Source organism: Podarcis bocagei (assembly GCF_964188305.1).
Source record: "Podarcis bocagei genome assembly, chromosome: 9".
Classification (NCBI taxonomy): domain Eukaryota; kingdom Metazoa; phylum Chordata; class Lepidosauria; order Squamata; family Lacertidae; genus Podarcis; species Podarcis bocagei.
In genome coordinates this window covers 61,217,605-61,243,107 of record NC_138134.1, presented here as the reverse complement: position 1 = coordinate 61,243,107, position 25,503 = coordinate 61,217,605, and the positions used below count along the sequence as shown (strand labels likewise).

Below are 25,503 nucleotides of genomic sequence, written 5' to 3'. Positions count from 1 at the left end.
GATGCGTAGAATTCAATGTAGCAAAAAGAATATTGTTCCATCAGTGCAATCATTTATGCTTCTCCCGACACACACTGTTCTGCCTTCCAAAATGGATTTGGGGGAGGTGGGGGGTGCATGGGGCAGGGAGTGTGATGGGACAGTTGAATCCAGCCCAAGCTCACTGGGCCAAGGGAAGCTGTCTTATATTGGGCCCATATTGCTCAGTATCATTTAATCTTTCCCAGTCCTATCCAGAAATTCTGAGGATTGAACCCAGGAACCTTCTGCATGCAAAGCAGATTCCTGAACTACATCCTTCTTTATCCGCTGAGACTGCATCCATAAAACCCATCTCAGGTAATACAGGTGTAAAATCTCTTACAGAAGCCAAAATCATCCAGTGAGAGCAATGAGATAAGCAGTAGGGTTTGTTTAACTTTGGCTGCAACCACAGTGAAGACAGTGTGCTATTTACAGTGGTACCTCAGGTTACAGACGCTTCAGGTTATAGACGCTTCAGGTTACAGACTCCACTAACCCAGAAATAGTACCTCGGGTTAAGAACTTTGCTTCAGGATGAGAACAGAAATCATGCAGCAGCGGCGCAGTGGCAGTGGGAGGCCCCATTAGCTAAAGCGGTACCTCATGTTAAGAACAGTTTCAGGTTAAGAATGGACCTCCGGAACAAATTAAGTTCTTAACCAGAGGTAGCACTGTACTGTTAATGAATCCTCTTTTCTGTATTTGGCTCCCAGGATAGCTCAGGATAGCCTGATCAGCATGGATAGGTATGACACCAGCATTGGATGGAGTCATAACTACAGGTAGGCTGCAGAGCGAGGAGCATCGATAAACATAGGATGAACATCTGTTACCCTTCACAATGACTACCACTCACCATGACTGGAATCCAGATTCAATTATGAACTCATAATTTCCTTTGGTTGCTTTGAGAATTATGCACAGGGATTGCAATTCGGAAGTGAGCTGACATCACAGACCCATTTCAATGAACCCAAGTAAGTTAACCATAATCCTCCTGCTCTGTGATCTCATAATCAACTTCAGCTTCTTACATCAGTATGGTAATTCCTTTCACTGAACTAAACTGACCTAAACTTCTGGGAATGAACTAATTTTCAGACAGCCTCATCATTCTCCTTTGTTAGAATCTTAAAACAACAACAACAACCATTCTGTTCTTTAAAGGGGGAAATCACAGTGATTCGCAGGGAAAAGCTCATCCCGCTGGCTTTAAACTCTAGCGTCAATATGCAAGAGTATCCAAGATGCCCAAGACAAACAGTTCTCACAGTGGTAGAAGGATGAGGGAGCAGTAACTATTGACAGATCTATCAGTAAGAAGCTGACAGTCCTGAAGGCCTTATTCAATCTCCTCTTTTCTGCCTCTGAAGCAGTTATCGTTATAAGCAGTGACCGACGCCGGAGATGATCAATAAAAGCGCCACAGAATATCAAACTAGAAATACTGCAGAAGGTTAGCTCTCCCCTTTGTGTCAGTCTTCATGAAGATTAAATGTCAGTCAACTACCTTTCTTTACACTAGATATACCTATATTTTCCTGTGTCCAGAGTTACAGAGGATATGAAAGACTCTTCCTCCAGCCACAGCTTTTGTAGACAGACAGATAAAGAAAGAACAATGACAGATGAAAGGGATTGGATAGATTGCTACCACGATATCTATCTCCATAGCTAGAGTTACACCATGTCTTTATTGGATGTAGGTAAATCAAGAGGGTTTGAGGTTTCATGGACCTCCGGAGCCTCTCAAACTGTATTTGAAGAATGCAAACCTTTCCACAGTCATTTAAAAGCACAGTATTTAACTGTTTATGAAACACAAACCAATAAAAAAGTACTGTCATTTAAAGCACTGTATTTAACTCTTTTTGCAATCAAATCATTTTTTAAAAAATTAAAAAAGCAATAAATTCATGTTGCTGCATACAGTCGCACCACTACTGGGAGTAGTATGGTAAAGAATTGGAAATCCCCCCCCCCCGAACCGGTAAAAAAGCTGCAGAAAGGCTGAAACGTCCCTGAAAAATTGAACCAGTCTGTAACAAAACTCTTTTTGCTTCCTACTAAATCCCCGAGGAAACACCAATTTGACCTCAACATTTTCCTTTAAGTGAACTAAGGTACCAGGATCTGTTTACACATTGCCAAAAGAGTTATTGGAGTCCTAAACAACTTAGGCCAAGGATCTCAAGAGTTCCCTGGGAAGAGGGTTCAAACAACTCTTGAAATTGTAGCTCTATGAGAAGGCAACAACTCTCTCTTTTTTTTATAAAATTTTTATTGGGTTTTCCGCTTTTATAAAGACAATATAAACACAACAATAACACAAGACACAAACATGTATAAATTCAGCAGATCCTCTTCTCATAACCTTGTTCCCTGACTTCCCCTCACCCCCCCTCGTGCATCCCAATTCCCAAGATTATATCAGCAAGTTGGTATTTCTCCTCTTAACCATCTTATTCATTTTGTTGCCTCTTTTCTAATAAAAAAAAAAAATTGATTTTCCTAAGTTGGACTTAAGTTCTCTTCCATCGATTTTTCATTTTGTCTTGAATAAAAGTCATATTAACCAAACATGAAAGTCTTAAGAGTTTTTAAGAATCTCCTCTTCCCTCCCTCCCATCCCCGGTTTTTGTCCCTTCCCAATAAAAATCCAAAGTCAAGATTCTCAGCCTGGGTTCCTCACGTCCGAGGCTTTCAAGTCCCTTTCAGTCCCTCTCCGCCGGTCTCGTTGATAGTCCTTTATGTCAGTCGTCGAGTCTGGAAAAGGATCTTTCACCATCAAAACATATTCTCTTCCCACAAGGAGATTTGAAAGCAAGTGCTGGAGTATTTCCACAAAGCCTGTATCCTCAAAGTCAAAATCCAAACGGAGGCCCCAATCATATTTCTTTATTTTAAGCTCCTGTACATATTGTCCCAGAACCTCCTCCTTCTTCTTCTGCATCTTTCGCAGACTTGTGGTAGATGTGTTCCCAGAGTCTCCTTGCTTGTGTTCCACAGATGTCAGCTTCCCAAGGTTACTTTCTCTTTTTCTTGTTTAGTCTCTTCCACCTCTGTAGACATTGTTTCCCATTCAGCTGTGGATTTTTTCTCATTCAGGTCCTCAATACAAACAGCAGAGTTGCCTGTTCCCAAGGTCATAATGTTAAGTTGTTTATTCATGGCTAAGCTCTGCTCTTGTAAGATTCCCACCAATTGAAACATCCTTTCGATTTCCACTAGTAACTTTCCATCCACAGCCATTGTATCCATTGTAGTTTCACAGAATTCCCCCTAGAGGGAATCTGGTTACTTATTAGTCTTTTCTCCAACAGTCCTTTAACTTGTTATTGTTACTTTGTTTCCAACAATTTTAACTCAATTATAACTCGTCTTAATCCAGAGGGATCTTAAATAGTGATTTTTCCGCTTTAAACTGCCCGTTTGACAGCTTTGACAGCTGTCAAACTCCGCAGCTCTTACACAGGCACAAAGGCAGGACGTTCCCGAGCCCGGGAGGGGGGGTTGTTCAAAACATAAAGAGGGTCTCCAAAACTCCACTCTCCAGCACAAAATTTCCTTTAACTAAATCTTGAAAGTTAGTGTCCTTTTTAACTCACCCCACCAAGGGTAGGCTCTCCAGCTTAGCTCTTATGTCGTTGCTTAGATCGTCTGCAGGGGGGGGGGTGCGGACTTCCTTTTAGCACACCCCCCGGTCGTCTCCAATTCAGGGAAAAAAATTTTAAAGTCCCAATCCGTCTTACTCATGGGTAATTCTTTCAGTCCAAATTTTCAAGGAAGCAAGTCAGCGCTCTTCAGCCATGGCACACGGCTTCGCTCCGCTGGGGTAGCGGTTTACTCTCAGCACCACGCCACTCTCCGTATCCTCTCCGTAGCCTTTAAAAAGGCTCTTCGTGAATCGGGGAGGGCGCTTAAGGTGCCCACCGAGTCACCAGGTCCTCAGGCATCCGCGCCTGAGGTTTTTGAGGGTCCCCGCGTCGCCGTCGCGGCAGGACCCGTCCCCAGCGGAGCCGATTCCCTCCGGAGCTCGGAGGGAATCCGCCATTAGCTGTCCGCGCCAACCCGGAAGTCGAGAAGGCAACAACTCTCAGAACCCTTGACAAACTACAGCTCCCATGATTCCTTAGGTGAAATCTTACCATTTAAAGTGGTTTAATATTGCTTTAAATGTATAGTGTGAATGTGACCTAAATTAAGCCAAAGTTTGGTTTAGCATGTTGCTCGAACTGGGAATCATGGCTAAGCTCTCTCCTCAGTAAGTATGTGTCCACACATTCACAGCAGCTTGGTGAGTCAAGGTCTGGCAAAGCATTTTGTGTGATCTAGCAAAATAAGTGAAAGGAGGCGTTTCAATGCTGATTAAAAATCAATATGATCATTATCAAATATGAACACTCTGCCTGATTTGCAGATTTTGGATTTGTTTTGGAAGTATCAATGGGGAACTTACCATACCATGGTTCCAGTTACAGATAGGTAGCCGTGTTGGTCTGCCATAGTCAAAATAAAAAAATTCCTTCCAGTAGCACCTTAAAGACCAACTAAGTTAGTTCTTGGTATGAGCTTTCGTGTGCAAGCACGAAGTGTGAAGAAGTGTGCTTGCACACGAAAGCTCATACCAAGAACTAACTTAGTTGGTCTTTAAGGTGCTACTGGAAGGAATTTTTTTTTTTTTTTTTACCATACCATGGTTTAAATTGATGTATGTGTGTATGTGTTGCTGATTTTCAATTGCCTTATTTACATCTACCCCACCCTCTCTTTAGCTATTTTGTGCTTGCATCCCCAAATACTTTTCAAAGATGCAAGCAGAAAGAAGAAGATTGTGAATAAGACCTCACATATACACATGCACAAAAACAAAGTATAAAGTGTAACCATTAGAGATGAGTCATCCCCCCCCCCCATAGCCTCAGGGCACATCTTTTTCTTCTGGTCATTTAATTGCAAATCAGCAAAGAGACAGATGGAAACTAACAAAGTAGGCATATGTTTTATAATTAAACAAGTATTGCCTTGCTAATTCCTGGCGACTGCAAAAAAAGTATTGTTTTTCATTGAGAGCTCCCAACACATTTACTGAAGATAATGTTCATAACCGTGCTATCAAAGAGTAAACTAGAATTTCTCTGCTGTACTTAAAGTTCCAGATTTGTGATATATAGATCTCTGACAAAGAGCCTTGTTTCAAATAAGGACCTTTCCCTGACAACATATTTTACTTTGTTCTTTGAGAGATCAAGCCTGCAATCCTTTACCCACTTTCCTGGGAGTAGGGCCTATTGAATTCAAGGGTGCTTACTTTTGCTGCCTGTGGACAAACGCTGGCTCCCTTGGCTTGAAGCGAGATGAGTGCCTCACCCCACAGTCGCCTTTGACTGGACATAACCATCCAGGGGTCCTTTACCTTACCTTTGCCTACTTTTGAGTAGACATAGAAGTAAGATTGCACTGTGAGAAAACAACCACCCACGCAGCATTGCTGAGAAGAGAATGGCATTCATTTTACACATTTGCCTCAAAATATTTTTCAGACAAGCATGTTCTCATTCATTTGCGGAGTTTACATTTTTCATTATTCACCAAGATAATAGCTGTGCAGAAGAGAATGCCTAATAATGGAACAATGATTGGATTTTTCTACACCCTATGAAAAAAGCACCCAAACAATCAGATGGAACATTCTCATCTCCATCAGCATTCCAGGTCTCTAGCCTACACATCTGCTGCACACCACTAAGGAGTAATAGGCACAGCCTTATCAGACTGATGGAATCAATGCGGGAAACTCGGTTTGTGCTTTCCTGGGTTCTCAGATGCGATTAGATCTCCTGAAGCAAGAGCACAAAACGTTATTTCCTTTTCTCCCAGGCAGACAAGCTATGTCTTTACAAGTTCTGTTTCTGTATATACCTTAGATAAACAGCTATAACGGTGGGTGCGTGGGGGAGAGCAAACCACAACCTAGGCATGCTTAAGGACAGTTAAAATGTGCCCTCGTATCTCACTGTTGCTGTGTGATAGCCTTGCTATAATCCACAAAATGTGGAGCATTAATTCAACTCACCTGAATCAGAGCTAAGGCAGAAACCTGCTTTCCTTGTAAATGAAATGATAACTGAACCGTCCTTGTACATGAACAGGGGGCTTCTCCCTCACCATTAACCACATCGGGACACATATACATCCGGGATTCACAAGAACACTGCAGGGCAAAAGGAGTCTCTCATTTTGGTCAGCAAGCACTGTGAAGATTAAAACTTACATTCTGGCATGCTTGAATGATTTCAGTGGGGCACTTCAATGTAACTGGATCAGCAAGTGGGAATAAGGCAGAGTAGAGAGAAGAAATAAACTGAAACCGCTTTACCACACTGGCACAGCCACTTCCGTTCTAGGAAGCACAACCAAAATGCTTTCCCAGGACTTCACTGACCACAGTCTTCTTGGGGCTGAGCACTGAGTTCTTAAAAACACAAAGTAAATGCAGAAAGGCAATCAGGAGAATGCACCTAGCACAGTTTGCTTAGTTTCACGTAACCACAGTACAGGCCATCAAGGGAGTGGATTTTAGGACACGGCTAATAGGGATAAATGCTATTGTTACATTTGAGGTGCCTTTTGGATTTTCTGCCTCAGGCAACAAAGTATCTTGGGCCCTCTCTGGAATGCAGCCTCAGCCTGTTTCCAAAGCTCAAAATGTTAAGAATACTTTTAACGTTTCTAGTAAATCCATTTTCATTCTATCCAGTGTTCCAGAATGCCCTGGGTTATCCATTTACTAATCCATCACAGGCCTTATAGTAGAGAGGGAAGAAAAGAGAGCAAACTCTAGACAAAAGAACCAAGGAGTCCAGTTGTTGCCATATTTAAAGACCCAACAGGAGCATTGTAGTCTAACATTTATGTACAAAGGAACGCTAACAATAGAAAGTCAATGTAACTTATGCTGGTGTAATTTATGCTAGCACAAGCCACCCTATTCCAAACTCGATTCAGGAGGAGTTCAACTCACACCTCCTATTTTTCTGGCCTTTTTCTGCTAAGGTGCAGGGTCACATGGCCAAGCTGAAAGGGGGTTGGTATAGGTATAACTCTCCTTTCTCCATCCCCCCATGTCCTTGGAATCTCCTAGCTTAGCCAGGGAAGCCAAAGATCCACCAACTCCAGGCTTTCTCATTCTGGTGGATGTTGAGTTTGGATTGTGCTGTAAGCCTATTCTACATACTGATTCCCATTCCTAGGAGTTCCAGGCCTGCAATCTACTACAAATGCCATAACCACCATGTTAAGTTTTTTTGTCATGGTATTTTAGTAAACAATAAAATAGCAAAAAAGGCAAACGTTAATGGTAAAAATAATAGTATGAATTCAGTACAATGAGCTTTTTTCATGTTCTGAGTATTTTATAATGGTTTTAAATATAGTATAGCTGTAATGGTTCTAGGGGTTGCTCATGCGTAAGTTACTGCCACTCCTGGCTAGGTTTACCTGGTTGAACCCTTTCTGTCTGGACAGCCTCTAGCTTCGTGGCTGTCTCAGTCGCTGGCAGAATCCGTCAGTGGGCGTTTCTTGAACTTCTTCCAGCAAAGAAGTTCTTTGACGCCAAGTCTCCTCCTACTCTCCCTGCGCGGAAGTCTTCTGCGCAGGGAGGGTGTGGGCAGCGGAGTACCCGTACTCTCTCCGCTGGTCTCCGGCGAGGAGTCTTGGAGCCTCCTCTCCGATTCCCCCATCTGCCCCCCTTCTCCACTGGTGTTACGCTGATTTCCTTCCCCAGCAGATGGGCTGCCTCTCTCCCTACTGGGACCCTCTCCGGCATCCCTCTGGAGCCTTCCCTCCACCTCTAGCTCCAATGGCAGTTCCCTGACAATAGCATTAGTCTAAATCGAAGTTATGATGACCTACTGGGTTACTTTGAACTGAAAGTTCTGGGCCTTAGACTTGTCTTTTTTAAATGCTGTACTTCAGTTCCTGAAAAGGTGATAATCAGAATTGGTGGTACATGGGTTAAGAGGAAACCCAGCCTTAACTTTTGCCCAAACAAACATGTCCTTGATTTTTCAAAGCAATATTGGAGCCCAATGCTTCTTTCCACTCTATTGGTCAGAAACAGCTAGCAGAAGTATTCATGATCATTCTCCAAAGTGATCACAGGACCTGTTCATACACAATATTACTTATCTTCTAGAAAATGTCACATTCATCCTTATTCTAGTGTACTAAAAATATGATCAACCTGGGCAAGAGACCTGATGATTAGCTAAACGGCTTTCACTTAAGCAATTCATTTTTATTGAGGAATAAACTTTACAATGTCCACTTCTGCAAACTTAATCCACTGTCTTGAAATACTTGCAAACCTAAATTCAGAATTATTATTTTTCTACCTTCATGCTTCAGCACTGTAAAGGTAAAGGGACCCCTGACCGTTAAGTCCAGTTGCAGACTACTTAGGGGTTGCGGCGCTCATCTCACTTTACCGTAAGAGGGAGCCTGCATTTGTCCGCTCCGCAGACAGTTTTTCCGGGTCATGTGGCCAGCATGACTAAGTTGCTTCTGGCGAACCAAAGCAGCACACGAAAATGCCGTTTACCTTCCTGCCAGAGTGGTACCTATTTATCTACTTGCACTTTGATGTGCTTTTGAACTGCTAGGTTGGCAGGAGCAGGGACCAAGTAACGGGAGCTCACCCTGTCGTGGGTATTCAAACTGCCGACCTTCTGATCAGCAAGCCCTAGGCTCTGTGGTTTAGACCACAGCGCCACCTGCGTACCCTCAGCATTGTACTTGTGCATATTAAAATAAGTGACCCAGAGCATCACCTTGTAAAAATACTAGATGTCAGCGAAGTCAAGAAACTTTAAATTATCTACAGGGAGTGGCCCAAGTTATGTCTGACACATCATCTAGCTGTAATTGGTATTGTGGTCTAAGAATGAGAGCACAGTCCAGCCAAAGCTAAACCCCCAAGGCTGCAATCCTATAAATGCACCTGGAAGTGAGACCAATTCAACTCAGTGGGTCTTAATTCAGAGTAGACATTTGTAGGGTTGCAATGTCTCATCAGTCTCAGCCGACAAAAGCAAACCTCTGATGAGGTAAGTGATTTCTGCAAGATTGCACCAGTTTCATACCCTCCAAAATTTCTTCTGATGAAAATAGGGACGTCCTATTCCATCATCATTTATTCCCCGCTTGACTGGGTTGCCTTAGCCACTCTGGACTCCCAACATATATAAAAACATAATAAAACATTAAGCATCATCACCCTAATTCAGTAAGGTGAGTGGATTCTTTATGGTGTCCCCATGGCTATGGAATCCCCTCTCAATGCAGGTTTTTGGGAAGGCCCTGAAGATTTATTTTCCAACTGGCCTTCCAGGTGTGTGATGGCCTGTCTCAATACTTTTTGTAAAATAAATAAATAAAAATGTACTGTTAAATATTCTAAAATGTTTTACATTTAGTACTACTGCATTCTTAAATGCTGTATTTTTTTATTCTATTTTGACTGTAAGCCTCTTTGGATGGGCACATGTTCTGAGAAGGAGCCAAAAAATATTTTAAATACTTAAATAATAATAATAATACTACAGGTTCCATACACTAATACATTTATTCCTATATTGTCAGACTTGTTGCTACAGATCTAGAATAAATTCTCACCCATTCACATAACGTATCTTTTTCTAAATCTCAGGGATTAAATTATTATTACTTACATCATAATACATATGACTATTATCTTCCTGAGATCTAAAGCAAATTCTTCTCAAATGGAATTTACTTTGGGATGGTTCAAGAGCAATTTAAAAGAAATAGCTGCCAAGGTAATTCCATTCGCTTTTGGATTCCATCGTTCAGTGAAATCTTTTGCAATACATTACAACAAAGGCAGCTGGAGTTAACTGCATGTTTGGGATTTGTGCTTAGTTTTTAAATGTTATGATTAAAGGGTTTTCTGGAAGAACAAATCCTGTTTTGTGTGAAATTAACAGCAGGTGCCACTTTGGACAGGCAACTTTATTAGGCAGGAGATAATGTCTTGTTTTTAGTGTGTTTCTTTCCAAAGGGACTATTACTCACTAGTGCTTAAAAAACACAACCCTCCCTTCTTGCAACTAGCCAACTAAAGTAGGTAATTATGTACGGCAGCTAGTAAACTCTGTCACAGAAAATCGTATTTCAAATATTGGTAAGTTCAACATATCCCTTACAATTTTTATCCCACCTTTCAGGTATGGTCAGTTCAGGTGCATTATATTGTCCACAACTCCATTTTACCTGCAAAAGAAAAGCTAAGAGGTTGTGGCAGACTCGGTAAACTTTACGGCTGAGAAAGATCCCAGGTCTCTCAACATTTCATTCAAGCTGCTCTTCTGTCTTGCACAATGCTCTAAAACAATGTGCAGTGCAACAAAGGGGCCAAGTTATTCACATGCAGAAGAAAATTTAGGATTTAGGACATGTACATAAGTTAGCTCTTGCTTTTGGGGTGCATACCTACATAAGATCTTATTTTATTCTGTGAACCACCCTGAGACCCGCGGGTATAGGACGGTATATAAATTCAATCATCATCATCATCATCATCATCATCATCATCATCATCATCATCTTACAGTCTTACTACATGAAGCTGCTGAAGGCTAAATCACACCACCATTCATTTTTCATCATTAGGGTGGGGCACATTAAAGCAGTTTCTCACACCAACATGTTTCCACCAATTACAAATTAGGTATAGCTGGCTAACCAAACTATTAAAAGTGCTATGGAGTAGTAGGGGTTTTTTTTGGGGGGGGGGGCTATCTGCAAGACTGGTATAAATAAGACTATGGCAAATGCAAACTTCTGCAGATCTTACCTGCCTTATCACCTGAAAGCAATTGTTCCAGGTGACCAGGAACTGGGGTATTTACAAATCTCTCCTAGCTGCTGTGGCAGAAATTCAATAATTGGCTGCCAACATGGAGTTGGTTTGGCTCAGTTTATCAAAAGAACTTCATTTGAAAAGAAAGGTTGCCATGCCCATTTAAGGTGCGGGGGGGGGGGGAGAGATGCTATGGAAACTTTCTTCTAATTATTACAAAGCTTTGCATGGATATTCCTTTGTGCTATCACCTTTTCTTTTTATTTGTTTAAGACTAATAAAATATTTAAGCTCTAAAAATAAAGGAAATGTGGATCACAAATTGAGTAGGGAACTTTATCTGCGCAGCTTTTCTCATGCAACAAAAGCACGTAGTCTGTAGATCATAAGCACTCAAAAGTGTGAGCTCTGGGCACTTTATCTAATTAGGAAACTGACACTAGTCAAATTAGATGCGGTTGTGATGTGACGGCAGATTATGAGCTATTCACTATCATTAATATAAGGTGTTCGCTTTCCTTGTATAACTGATTTTTGGATTTGGAGGGGCAATGGCTTGGCAGAAGAATTCAGGGTCAAAAGATACGATCTCATCTTTTCAATTTGCTCGTAAAGCTTGAATGCATTATTCCATTTGGCTTTTGTTTGTTCTCCCTAAAAGCCTGTCTTCTGAGCAGTTGGAGCTTCTGAACCACCTGCAACACGAGAAATATTTTCCCTCTCTACCACCATTAGTAGTCCTAATGGTTGACATGGGGTCACAGAATTATTGCACCTCTAAGCAACATCATTTCCTTCCCAGTGTAAGGCTTCATTTTTCTTTGACACATTAGTCCTGAAACTGCTTCAGGCTCTTGACCCTCCTTTAACCTTGATAACTAATTAAAGATGGACAAGGCTTAGGCTAAAATAGTTTTTGTTAAACCTATTCATTCTTAAGTCCCCTTAAGGCACACTTTGTCACTTAGGACACAGTTTGGCATATTTACATGAAGATGAAAGCTGATGCTAGAACACAGAACAAGGAGCAAGAGACACACACAGAGAAGTATAACTTTTGTGGCGTCTGTTATATATATGGCACTCAAAACATACATCCAACAAAAATGCTAGGTTTCCTACTAATGCTCTCAAGCATGTGGTGTAAATTATCCTAGAAGATGGTATTCCTTTACAGTCATAAATGAGGTTGTTGTTCTTTAGCACAGCTGATAGCTGGACACAGAACTCTGATAGATGTCAATATTAAAGTTTGTTCATTATAAAGATATACTTTGCTCTTATACAAACATACCTTGTTCACACAAGGTATTTTCCCCAGGAAAATATTAACCACATTGAGCACTATGCCCAGTGGAAAAATATAGGACCCTCTGGGGTTCTTTTTCAAACTCAGTAATAGTTTGTGCCATTAAATGTGTATCAAATGATAAATATCATGCTGAATATGCAACTTTCTCATTGTTACTGATGATGGGCCAGAATAAGGTAATGACTAGAGTATGCAGTTTGGCCAATATATCCATATATGTCTGTCTGTCTGTCTGTCTGTCTGTCTGTCTGTCTGTACTACTTTTAACCGCATCTAGGTATTAAGCCAGCTTACAAAAAATAAAAAACATACCATATGCAAAATTTTAAACATGAAATTTTAAGCATCAAAGAATAAAGCATCAGAAAAGCATTTGTAAAGGACTCCTGAAATGAAACTGCTTTAATCTGGCTTCTGAAGCCCAGCAGGGACTATGCCTCCCTGATTTCTAACGAGAAGGAATCCCAGAGCGGTTCCACTGCAATGAAGGCATGACTCCTCATTGACATGAGTCCTTAAGGTACCCTGGGCCGAAGTTGTTCAGGGCTTTGTACCCTGGTGCAAGAACATTGAACCTGGCCCAGTAATAGGTGGGAAGCCAGTTATAGCTCTTTTACCACCACTGTCATGAATTGGTGGTAGTCTATTAAACTGTATTACTTGAATCCCATTTCCACGAAGCTAACTGGGCTTTATTTGGCAATCACATGCCAAATATAAATAATCAAGTGCTGTGTGCAAGCTGGGCGGGGGGGGGGCATTACTTTGGTTTTTAATATTTGAGTAGTGCTCTGTGCAAAGCCAAAATCTGATGCCCCTGCCACTCGCCTACTGTTCTGCTCAACTCACTATTTCATAGTTGTGATGTCCTGTGGCTCATCCTAGGCTCAGCACCCAGTGCAGCGGAACCTGTCACACTGCTCTAAATCTGCTTCTGGTACAAGCAGTTAAGAATTACTTCTATTAGCACTCACATATTATTTGTCTAGAGTTTTGCAACCCTCCTTTTTTAAAGAAGATGGAACCAAATACTTTCCCTTAATATAGGAAACATAATCCTGAAGAAGACAACACAGAAAACAGCTTGTTCAGAATTACACAGTATTCTAGCTCAATTAAAATGGCTTGCATGTAATATAAATGCATCTTCCTTATGATCAAGTATTACTTTTTAGATGTCATCCCATTACTTTATTCCTTGGATCCTAATGGTATGCATTATTTGCCCGACACTAGTTATCTAATGCACCTACTGCCAATTTTGCAAGAATCATAAATCCTTCTCTTTGTGACTGATTTATTTCTGCATAAGTCCCAATTGCATTAGAAGTCCATTAGTGACATTCTAGAGAGAAGGCTGGCAAGAAAAAAGCCCACACTTAAAAAACTAATAAATATAATGACTATCTTAATATTGAATTAGGCAGTCTTGTTCTCAAGCACTAAGATGTTAATTACGAACTCAAAATAAAGCTTCAAATAGAAATGCAGCATAAGCAAAACCAGTACATCATTGTACCCAGCACCATTCCCAAATTCAAAGTAATAGGATCAAGACTAGGGTGAATGGGTTTTGGGTGCATGTTGGTTTACAATTATATTATACAGAAGATGAACATGAGATACGGTCCTGGTTCAAACTATGGCTTTCCAGCCCTGTACAGGGGTACCTCTGGATGCGAACAGGATCCGTTCTGGAGCCCCGTTCGCATCCTGAAGAGAATGCAACCCACGCCTGTGCATCTACGTGTGTGCGGGTCGCGATTCGCTGCTTCTGTGCATGACGTCATTTTGAGTGTCCACACATGCACGAGCGGCGAAACCCGGAAGTAACGTGTTCCGTTACTTCCGGGTCGCTGCGGAGTGCAACCTGAAAACGCTCAACCTGAAGCAACTTTAACCCGAGGTATGACTGTACAAATATGCTGGTTCCCACAGAAGAACAATTCTTGGCTACAGACTGTGGTTAAGGAGAGAGCATAACCATGATCCTAGGTTCAGACGGCATGCTAAGCCAAAGTTTGGTTTAGACGCCATGCCAAACAAGTTGCAGTTTCCTCCCTGGGAGCCAGCACACTAGCACTGAGCCTTTGTTTGGCATAGCACTACATGCAAACATGGCAATGATGAGCCTCATGTTTGAATGCTTCACCATAAAAAAGGAGAGAAGGATCTGAAGTTAGCTTTCTTGGGTGCTAATTTACATGCAGGCAACTTTTGACTTGGATTTCCTGTTTTAATCTTCCTTCCCCTGCCTTTCTACCTAAAAGCAACATTACTTTTCTGGGCTTCTTCATGTGTAGACAGACTCTAAAGCAAATAAAAGCTGATCATTATATAACCATATACACATACATGGTGTATTGGGAGTCAAGAATACTAATAAATGGATGCAATTCTTTTTTTTAAAAAAAAAAGGGATGTAAAATCATAGGCATAAGGAACCAAAACTCCAAATAGTGTGAATAAGCTGGTGCTTAAAAGACATTCCTGGAGTGACCTTTCTTCTTGCAGATCAGATTCCTTATTTGAAGAGCTGTACATAAAGCAGCTCTTTCAGTCCATGTGTTTATGTACAAGCGGGCACACTTTTCACTCTCCATAGCTCTGCTCTCTCTCAGCCACCAACAGACTCAGTAAAACATTCAGGAATACAACCACTGCATTGATGTTAACACCCTATGGTTTCCCCTCCAAGATTTAAACAGCAATTGATTAATTTCCATGCTCACAGTGGGGCATTACAATTCCATCTGGCTCATATGACTGAACAGAAGCAATCTACAACCACAAAGCTAAAAAGTTCACAAAAGTGCTGTAATCCAGGCACTATCTGGTTACATATTGCAATGCCTTGCCCCCTGCAGTATCTAATTCTATCATCTCCCCCTTTGTAAAATCTTACTGATTTGCTATCATCTGCTTCTATTCCTCCTGCCACCCCAATTGATTTAATTTAAGGGAAGATGTCAAATCAGGAAAAGAACTCCTGTAATTTGCCCTCCTGGTCTAACACTCCCTTCTCCACACTGTGGTTCAACTCAAAATCTTATACTTTATTCCCCTATGTAGTTGACATCAAAGTTAATTCCAAAAAGAACATGTGGGCAGGTATATGACATATACTTGCTAAAGGGAAGAATAATAAGGGAAGAAATTAATGCACAATACTAAATCAGGATGTTTGCATGTGTTAGGAAGTCTCCCATTCCATCAAGCTGCAAACAGAAAGGACATAAGAGAAACACATATGAGAGGCTCTCCTCAACATTCACCTAGTGGTAGCCATTCCATCTGGATGTGGATCAGAGAGAAGGGAAGGGAAGCAGGGCAGTTCCATCAGTGCTGCAGAGAAACCAGCTATCTCTGGCTCTGCCTCAACTCTCCGTTAGATGAAGCCATTCCATTACACTAAGTGAATCTTTTCCATCCAGGTCTTTGCAAGAAGTGTGGCTTTGGAAACTGGTGTTTGGGTGTATTTTTGTTCTTCCTCCTCCCTGAGACTTTTCTCCTGTTGTGTCGCACCTTTTAGATTTTAAGACAGAATTCATGGATGGGCTTGCAATTCATTTCCTTATTATTATCTGTAAGCCATGCTTTTCTGCTGGAAAGCAGGATAGATATTGTTTTGGCTGGAAAGTAGGGTTAAAATAAATTAACTGATATATGAATAGGGGGTGGAATACAGTCCATCCCTAGTCTAGGCAGTGACAGCTAGACCATAATCAAAACATAAGACGTCAGTTTCCAGTTACGATCATAATTTTGTTCTTTATGGTTCTTTTGTTCACAAAGGTTTCTGTTGAAAGACTTTTACTTGTTTTCTCTTCATATAGTCCCCACATGTTACCTTTGCACATATGCAATTACAAACCACTGGTCTGAAAATCAACAGCACCCAATACTAGGAGTCTGGAGCATGCAGTAATTTTACTATGGCCTATTAATCGCTGTCTTTTAAAGAAGAAATTAAACTATTCCTATCAGTGCAGGGAGCATATAACAATGAAAGATTAGATATATTTCTCTTGTAAGTGCAAATGTACATTAATTAAGGAAGAATAAAAAAAGACCAGAGATGATTTATCTAAAGATTTGGGTCAATTTGTTTTTAATATTTATTTCGAGTTATTTAAGGAGTTATTTAAGGAGATTACTTAAGGTACTTCTTAGCAAAGCACACACAGTGAAGAGTTATATGGTCTCCTCTTTCATTTCTTCCTTACAATCTTGATCACTGATCACAAGATTTTACTGCAGAAAATGCCCATATGGGAAAGTGCAGGTGTGGCTCTCACTCCCAAATTTCAAAAGAAATTATCTGACCTTTGATCAAGTCAACTGAGTCAAAACATGCTGCCCCAAAAGGATTCGGAACCTAATCATTATCAATGTTTTCTCTCATTGCTGTCTCTCTCTCCCCGCCCCCATTCCCCATGCCCCAATCTGGCTTCCTTCACATGTAAAGTCAAGCTATGGTTTAGCGTTAGTTGGTTTGCGTCCCCTAACCATGGGTAAGGCTTTATCACTTGTTGATTTTTAGTTATTTCATTTATATATCACTCTGCATAAGAAAATCAAGAGCAGTGGTTTATAGAATAAAGACAAGGTCACAGCTTATCAAGGGTCAAACATACTAACCACAGTTGGTTGAAAACGGATGCAAAAGGTCCCAGATACTTCACAGCTACACCAGAGGAAGACAACAAAGTGGTGAATGCATAAGTGGTCCTGCAACTCTTGTCCCTGATCCCACATAGAGGCAGAGCCTCTGCATATAAGCTGATTGCAGATCTGTAGTATGCAATAACTGTGTGATAAGCACCTATGTACATGCAGCCTATACACAAAGAGGTTCTGTGCACAAGGGACAAAAACAATGAGGCTGGAGGCAGGGTCAGAGGGCACATTCCTGCCCCCCCCCATTAGTTACCTGCACAGGGCTCTTTATGAGAACGCCCAGAAGAGTGACAAGATGAAAATATCACATTACTCCTGAGCACATCAGCATAAAACTTCACTGTGTGGCATAAGCTAATTTGAGTCTTATGTAGGGTCTGAGATCAGAGGCCAGCCTCAGCATCCAATCAATACCCACCATCAAGCAAGCTTTTGATTAGACATTTGGACCACTGCTCTGAGCAGCATAAATATAAGGTCAGCTTAGCCAGGTTCATTCAGCAGATTTCTAATTTGCAGCTAACAGAGCAAAGCAACATTACATCAGGTTTCAGCAAGTAAAAGGTCACACTGCGTGGCTACATGGATCTTTAGGAGGAAAAGTTTTAAGGCGAAACACGTACATGATTAATGAAAGAGAAAGTTTTAGGCCAAAAAGGCCATTTTTCTTGATCCGATTGTACTCTCATAAACACTTCATCATAAGTGGCGAAGTCACAGCAAAAGTAAATTAATACCTCATTTAGAAAGAGTTGTTGTGTGCTTCGGTGTTAATATGGGTTGTACACAACTGCACTTCAGTGTCCAGTGTTTAGGGAAAGCTAAGTGTTTTGGTCTGGTTCCCATTCTAGTCTTTGTGCAGTTAGCACTATGGCCAATAAATAAGGCTTAACCTTTCCCCCTGTTAAGCGGGGAGGAAACTTAACCTACATGTTTTGCATGAAGAAGGTTCTAAGTTCAATTACTAGCTTCTCCGGTGAATAAGGATCAGACAGCACACATGAGAGAGCTCTGGTTCAGACCCTGGATAGATACCACTAGTCCAAATAGTCAATACTGGGATGGATGGACAAATAGTGTTTCCAAAAGGCTGAGATCCCAAGTGATGTGACATACACACATTATTTGCAGAGTATTGTGTGGACCATTCCTATCTATTGAAATGACTTCCTAAATGAAGCTCACAAACTATTTGTAATCTTCTATACGAGGGGTGGGGAAGCTTTGGCCCTCCAGATGTTTCTGAACTGCAACTCCCATTGCTTTTTTGGGGCTGTTGGGAGTTGGAGTTCCCTGCCAACTTTGGTCCAAGAGATGGTACCACAAAATAGCACATCATAAGTTGCAAATTTTGGATATCTAGATATCTTATATTTTAGCCCAAATTCTCCCTGATGTACACATTTTTGTATGCCATTTCCCCCAATTATATACATTTTTGCAAGCAAATTCCCCTAATATAATGCTTTTTTGTATGTCACTTTAACCAATATATGCACCTTTATGCATTCCCCAATATAGACATTTTTGTACAATACATCAACTTGAAACACAGTTATGCATCAAAACATTTGGAGATATATGAAATTCAAAACATAACTGTGTTTCAAATTGATGTATTGTTTCAGAAAGTGCATTAAAATGCAAACCTAATCAAATTTCTGCCCCAACAGTTACTATCCAGGTTCAATCCTAACTCAGCAAACTCTGAAATGACCTTGAGAATAATAGCAATTGCACAAAAAAGCTTCATATAAGAAAGATCAAGGGTTCTTCTGGTACTCCTCTACCTTCAGAAGTTGGTCCAACTGAATGAAAAGTTTTGACCTTATCTGTTTTCTATCTGAAGGATACCAGCAGGTATTTGATATATATGAATGAAAACTGGGTGGGGGGGGGGTGTTAGGAAATATGCAGGAGCAGAGTGAAGAACGAGTTGTTCTACATGACAGTTCATTTCTGGAGAGCTAAGGAGATTAATGTCTTCACCTACAGCTCATGCATTACTGTCCCCAGCCATAAAGAGATGAAATGTTGTCATGTTCAGCAGGTTGTTCTTCATTGCTCAAGCAGAGAAGGATCGTGAGGTAGCTGCTTTGCCGAACCCCAAAGCCATGGAACAGAATGTTCAATTAAGAAAATGTTGAGTACAGAGAGGCACTTTAAAAATAAATAAATGCTAAGTTCCCCAGACAGGTGGATTCTAAGTTTGAAAACTGATCCACCCACAAATTATTCTGCTAGGAAGTGTTGCATTTTGGTTGTCAAATTTGTTTCTTTCAAACAATGTCAGGAAGAATAGGATACTGAACACACATGCACAGATAGCCATCATCACAGCACCTTAAATTTTATTGAATTTATTCACAATATTTTAAAAATGCCTTTAAGGGTTTTGTTTTTTTAAAAAACCCATAACATTAAAATTAACTAAGACAGCAGCATTTAAATATCATGCCAAATAAGAATGAAAATGTTAGTAAGTCACAGCTGTAAAATATAAAATATAAAACCAGCAGCAATTAAGATCAGGCTTAAACATCGAAGCCTGATTAAAAATAGTCCGGGTAGGATCTCAGTGTACCTCACATGTAAGGACGGGGCAACCATATCTTAAGACAACAGTTTTTAACTATGTGTTATGTGAAGCACTCCCTTTCATCTTCACTGAATATCCTTCAAATTAAAACTCCCAGGATTCATTGAGATTAGCAAGGAATGACTTTTCTGATATAGACATGACAGCCAGGCTTGCTTCATTATCAAGTTGTTTTACTCAAGTGGTCACAGTTGAAAATCATTCCTCATTTCCCCATCATACCTTCCCATCACTTTATTTTTCCCCTGAAACCACTTGGACCTCAAAGGCCCATCAAATCTCTGTCCCTGCTTCCTTAGGAACTCAATCACTATTCTTTTAATTTCCAAGCCTGCTACTGGCCTCCTCCACCGCCCCATCCCATCACTGAGACAAGTCAAGCCTGCAGATTGTATGTAGCTGGCCAGCACCCACTGACTGATTATGTCAGCTCATTCATAGCCTTAAGGGCGTAAGAGAAGCTTGCTGGATCTAGCCCATCTAGTCCACTGTCCTGTTCTTACAGTGGCTGCCCAAATGCCTGTGGAAAGCCATGAAGCAGAACCTTCCTCTTATCCCATGACTGCTGAGTTTACAAGGGATTATTTGGGGATCTGGGGATACTATTGACAGCTTCAGGCTACGCAGATACTAAATAACAGCAACATTTTGACATCATCATTGTTATTGGGCTTGCAGTAGTAACTGTGTGGTGAATTCTGGAAGGAAAGCTTCTATTGGGGGTATGGAAAGGCAACTTCCATTGTCAGCACAGGTACAAAAAACAAGCACTCGGGGTTGAGCAGAGAACAAAAGCTGACCCACGGTAAGGTGCACTTTGAATGAATTGCTTAATGTGACCCGTTCACTATGAGAACAGCTGGCACCATAAATACGGTAACCTAGTTTCTGAAATTAAGTTGGGTGTCCTTGTTCGTGTTAAAGGAAATGAATAGACTCACATACAAGTGCTACAAAAGTTCTGTTTAGAATCCCAGCATAAAAGGATGCAATAGTCACAGCTATAGGATTATAAAATTGTGCTTGATAATAGCTCTGGAAATATTTAAATCAGTTGGAGCACCAACGGCCAAGACTATTACTGCCATTATCAGTATTAATAGTACTACTAGTACTGATGACAATAGTAGTAGTACTGGTAGTAATAATAGTAACAGTCTCCCCTGCCCAGGTTTTCAGCAGAATTCTCTAGACAGCATAATCTGATTTAGGGGGGAAACTGTAAAAGCAGGGAAAACAAAACTCAGCATACATTAAGCATTTGCCTACTGCCAACTCATCCCAGTTCCTTGCTTCTATTGACAGATTTGCTTCTGAAGCAATTAAATATGCACAACTCATTTCTAGTACAACTTGACTTTTCTGATATAAGCACTATTAGGGGCTGCCACTAAAAAAATATGGAAGGTGAAAGGAAGCTGGCTAGTAATAGTTCTTCCGATCCTTGGTTATTCAGATCAGCAGCACTGTGCATACTGACTTGCTTCTTCCATGCATTGTTAGCTGGTTACACTGAAGTTGGGAGAAGCATGTATCAACATTCATTATTTAATGGAGTCACATGCCACAAATGCCATGTTAAGCAAACTTTGGGAATACAAGTTGGTCTGGTTCACACATGCATGTTCACACATCTGAATCGTAGAATTATAGAGTTGGAAGGGACCCTGAGTGTCATCTAGTCCAACCCCCCGCAATTCATTACATAATGGATGCAACATCAAATAAATGTGTGAATAGATCATGAGAGACATAATGTGGCTTTTCAGTGGAATCACACACATATTCAGTAGTAGAAGAATTAGCAGTCAATTATTAGCAAATCTATTAAGATATTTCCAATGGCTAGACAGCAAGTTGTGACATAACAAAACCATCAGTCAATGAGCCTAGCATCAGGAGTACAGACTGAAGATAACTTAAGCAAACTTTTTTATTATTTTACTGTGGGTTTATACATGGAGTAATAATGTTTAACCTACCTTTCATGATTATGATTTCAGAAAACCATGAGGTATTATTTGTTTCTGGTTAATTAACTCAAGATAAGTCGTTTACTTTCAGCAGGTGCCAATGACTACATTTCTGCAGCAAAAGAGCCAACATTTAGATGATCACTGAATATGCCTGCTGCCAAATAAATTATTTTATTTCCCCCCTGTGTTGTTGATAAGGCAAATATAAAATTGAACAGGAACAACACTTTCACTCTGTTTCAATATAGTCTGAACTAAATCACCTAAAATGTGCCCCAGGAAGGAGTTGCAATATTCATTTCTCTGTTCATTGCCTTGTAACATATTGTTCAAAAAAGATTAAAAGTCTTATTTCAGATCACTAATAGACATTTCTTCTAAGGCTACACAGAGACTGACCGGTAGTTTGTTAGGCTCCTTGGAAACGGGATAATTAGCACCTCATTAGCACCAGCTACTACTGAGCAGTTTAGTCATTCATTTGGATGCTACTGCTGCAGAACAGCTGAAGTCATTGCTCAACAATTAGCCTTTGCTTCATGTGGAGCAGACATTATCCATAGCTGGCCATGGGTCTTACCATGCACAGAACTCCCATTATCAAAAGCAAAAACTAGTAGTGCTAAAATGAAATTGGATTTTTTTGCATTTGATAACTATCTTTGTAGAGACAATATACTGGCCTCTACGGTTTCAGAGAAGAAGAGCCCTGCAGGATCAGACCAAAGGCCCATTAGATCTGACATTCTATTCTCACCATGGCCAACCACCACATGCCTAGGGAAAGCCTGAAAGCAACACCTGAATGTTTTTAACGAGCACAATGCATTAGATTTTATGTGGCCAAGGGAGTTTCAGTGTCTAAGAAAGTTTTATTTTTTGTGTAACTCTCACACATTTGATTAAATGTTGACATATGATCTCTGTGTACCTTAAAAAAGAAAGTAGATGCATTGCAGTAAATAGCAATTGCTAATTTAGGGGAAAGCCTCTAATGGTTCCAGGTTCAATCTCTAGCAAATGCAGGTAAAGCTTGAAATGCCCCCAGTCTGAAATTCTGACAAGCCAATGCTAGTCAGTGTGGACAGCAGTGGGCTAGATGCAGCAATGGACTGTTTGGTATAAGGCAGTTTCCTAAATAGTATGTTTCCGAGCACAATTCTAAGTGTTGGTGCTGACCTTTAAAGCCCTAAATGGCCTCGGTCCTGTATACCTGAAGGAGCATCTCCACCCCCATCGTTCAGCCCGGACACTGAGATCCAGCACTGAGGGCCTTCTGGCGGTTCCCTCATTGCAAGAAGTGAGGCTACAGGGAACCAGACAGAGGGCCTTCTCTGTAGTGGCGCCCGCCCTGTGGAACGCCCTCCCTTCAGATGTGAAGGAAATAAGCTGCTATCTTATTTTTAAAAGACATCTGAAGGGAGCTCTGTTTAGGGAAGTTTTTAATATTTAATGCTGTATTGTTTTTAACACTTGATTGGAAGCCGCCTAGAGTGGCTGGGGAAACTCAGCCAGATGGGCAGGGTATAAATAATAAATTATAATTATAATTATAATTATAATTATAATTATAATTAAATTATAATTATAATTATAATTATAATTATAATTATAATTATAATAATTATTATTATTATTATTATTATTATTATTATTATTATTATTATTATCTTAAGCAACAAATCTGCTGACAAATTCCCTGGACTTTTGCGGTAAAAAAAGTGATGGAAAACTACAGTGCAAAGTACAGAATAACTTGACAGCAACATCATATAATCTCTGTACAATTTTATAAAAATGAACCAGATAAATTGTTGAATATATGTTTTGTCTTAAAGAAACTTAAGAACATGTAATCATATCAGACTCTATCCATGAACGCCTGTTGTTTAATGCTAATTTCTTTGAGCTCACTAAGAGAAATTACTATTGACTGCTTTCATTAGGCAGCTATTGACCCTGGTCCATTGGAGCATCCGAGAGAAGAAATTCTCTAAATGTGCCCATATATCATCTTTTGAACATCAAGGTGCAACAGTCATGCTGAAGGATATGGTTTATTTAATCCAAAATTAAAATTTTATAGGCTACATTACCTAAAGTAAATTGCTTAATATATTTAGGAGAACAGCTGCTTTTATAAGCCTGCTTCTTACACTACTAATTCTTCTCCAGGGAGTGTCCTTGCAAGCCATTCCTGTGAGGTAAACTGTAACAGCAGAAAGAGTTACATGCACAGCCATTTGCAAGTCAGACAAGTGAAAAGGAACTCACTTCCATGTTTGGTTTGCATCTCTTTTGGGGGCACACATTATGCTGAACAACAAGCACTGTTCCTCCCTGGAGGCCCCCAGGAATATTATATTGTTTGCATCAAATTTCCCTAGGCTGAGGACACAATAGGGTTTTCAACTTTGTGCTTTAACAAAGTCAAAATGCAGCAGATTAAAGGTGAAAGTTTTTCTGTAGTTAAGTTAGCAGTATTTCTCTCGTTACCCCCACTTTAGTGCAAAAGAATAAGGATTTTATACAAACTTTGGTTCTTCTATTATTTCAACCTACCGTAGTGGTGTGTCTAAAGCACTTGGATCTGGATGTGGGAATCAAGGGTCAGATCCAACCATGAAGCTTCCATTGTGGCTTGGCAATGTTAAGTCTATCCAACCTCAGAAAGTTATCCTAATATAATACTACTAGAAAAGTGGGATTGCAGCCCAAACACATTAAAACCCCAGCTGTGTTAGAAACTTCAAAGATATGTGCAAACCATGTGGAGTTTCTCTTCCAAGTGCACATATAGATTTTTAGGGCTGCAGATAAAAACCGTCATGCATTCAACAATGGTAAATTAAAAAGTAACACATCCATTCCCTTTCTTCATTGGCTGTTTAAATTTTTACCTGCTCAGAATATTAAATTACCTGTACTTCTGAACTTGGTCAACAAATAGGACTTTGTTGAATGCCCTATATAATGCTGGCCACCTACTACTACATAAATGGTAAATCTCAATAGCATCGGGATTTAGAACCTAGTTTAGGACTGGCTATCCTGTTGTCATCCAGTTATTTTTAGGCTCTGGCTCCCATTAGCATAGCCAGAGTGGCCAATGATCAGGGATGATGAGTTGTAGTTCAACAACATTTGGAGGGCCACAGGTTAGCCACTTGTAGCCTAGGCAGTAGAGTCTACTCCTTCCACACCTAGCATGGGTGTCATCACATGGTTCAATTATAAAATGCACAAGTGACTCTTCAGGACAAACAACAGCGACTAGTTGAAAATTACTGCTCCCTTATCCCTCAAAGACTGCACACACAATGAAATGACATCACCTACAAAGCACAGACTTAATTTAGGACCACTCATACAATTCTGGGTGGCCTGTAATTACACTATGTAATTATCACACAAGCAAGATAAAGTAAGATGCAAGCTGCTCTTATTCTTCCTGACATGTATACCTCACTAGCCGCATCCCATTTCTTAACACCTCAGCACTTCAGAACTTGAAATCTGAAGTCCATCTTCACTAGCTGCCTCTGTCAATTTATATCCCAGCATCACACTATGATGATATTTGTAGTCGATCATATGTCAGCTAATTAAGCCAGGATATGACTGTGCCATGTGGCTGTCTCTGCAGTCCCTTCACAATGGGAGAGGAAATGAAACAAAACCAGGGTGTCTCCTGTTAATTATAGCATTACATACCAAACCAGGAACATTTGGTTAACTGCTTTGGAATATGCCACTATATGAAACCATGTGAAGCTTGCTTCATACTGTAGCTTGTTATGAAAACCATGGTTTCCCAGTCTGGAGACTTCCTAGGCTGTTTGCTCCCACCAGAAAGGGAGGTGTGAAGGGTCTCCAGCAGGGTGAGGGTGGGAGGGAGTCTAATAGTCCCTACCTTGGTTTACTGAGAAATGCTCATCTGGACTATCCCTGTAAAAGACCAAATATATCAGATTTTAATATAAAACCTGGTATTTAGATGAAGAAAATCACTGCATATACCTATGATGTT

The 25,503-nt window shown here is 40.4% G+C and overlaps 1 protein-coding gene and 1 long non-coding RNA gene across 4 annotated transcripts in view; both read right to left on the bottom strand.

The window, feature by feature from the left end:
* LOC308594380 overlaps positions 1-25,503 on the bottom strand; it is a 920,885-nt gene that overhangs the window by 403,162 nt on the left and 492,220 nt on the right. The window lies entirely within an intron of this gene.
* Positions 1-25,503, bottom strand: part of UNC5C (unc-5 netrin receptor C) — a 326,267-nt gene that overhangs the window by 130,086 nt on the left and 170,678 nt on the right. The gene's annotated exons all lie outside the window — the stretch shown is intronic.